The sequence below is a fragment of the Euprymna scolopes genome, chromosome 22 (genome assembly GCF_053919585.1).
Source record: "Euprymna scolopes isolate OS-2025 chromosome 22, ASM5391958v1, whole genome shotgun sequence".
Taxonomy (NCBI): domain Eukaryota; kingdom Metazoa; phylum Mollusca; class Cephalopoda; order Sepiida; family Sepiolidae; genus Euprymna; species Euprymna scolopes.
Window position 1 is genome coordinate 73,675,321 of NC_136503.1, and position 654 is coordinate 73,675,974.

General features: G+C 36.2%; 1 pseudogene; it reads right to left on the reverse strand.

Moving 5' to 3' along the window:
• Positions 1-236: 236 nt before the first annotated feature.
• Positions 237-370, reverse strand: LOC145244137 (U2 spliceosomal RNA; annotated as a pseudogene).
• Positions 371-654: the final 284 nt, after the last annotated feature.

Below are 654 nucleotides of genomic sequence, written 5' to 3' on the forward strand. Positions count from 1 at the left end.
TGAATCCAACAAAACCAGTAATTTTTTTTTTCTATTATATATACATCATTTTCTATAAAATTAAGTGTAGACTTTATAATTAAAACAAAAAATGTTATTCATACTAAAAAAAAAAAAACGCTTAGTCATGTCACGTGACGTGACGTCAACATCCACTAATGGCGAACAATTGTACCTATTTACTATGCCTCCCCACGGGACAGAGTTAGACACCAGGGTCGTTTTTTAACGTGGAGAAAAGGTACAAAAATAAAAATTGTCTCAGTCGTGGAGGATTTCTCCTCCACCGAAAGAGAACAAGAAATAGAAGTGCAGCATCTGAAGAACAGATACTACACTTTGATCTTGACCAAAAGGCCAAGAATGCGAACAATTGTAAATAACTTTTTTCACAAAACCAACACCGTCTTTCTTTTTTTTTCTCTCTCTTTCTCTCTCTCACCCACTTACTCTTCCCTCTCTCTCACCCTCTTTCTCTTGACGTCACACCACTGTTAAACTGTGGGGGGGGGGAACACATTCCCAGGCATTATCTCCTATAGATGCACATTTTATTAGAAATTCAGCTTTCAAAATATTAGACGATAATAAAAATATAAAACCAACACCCTCTTTCTCTTTTCTCTCTCTCTCACCAACTTACTCTTCTCTCTC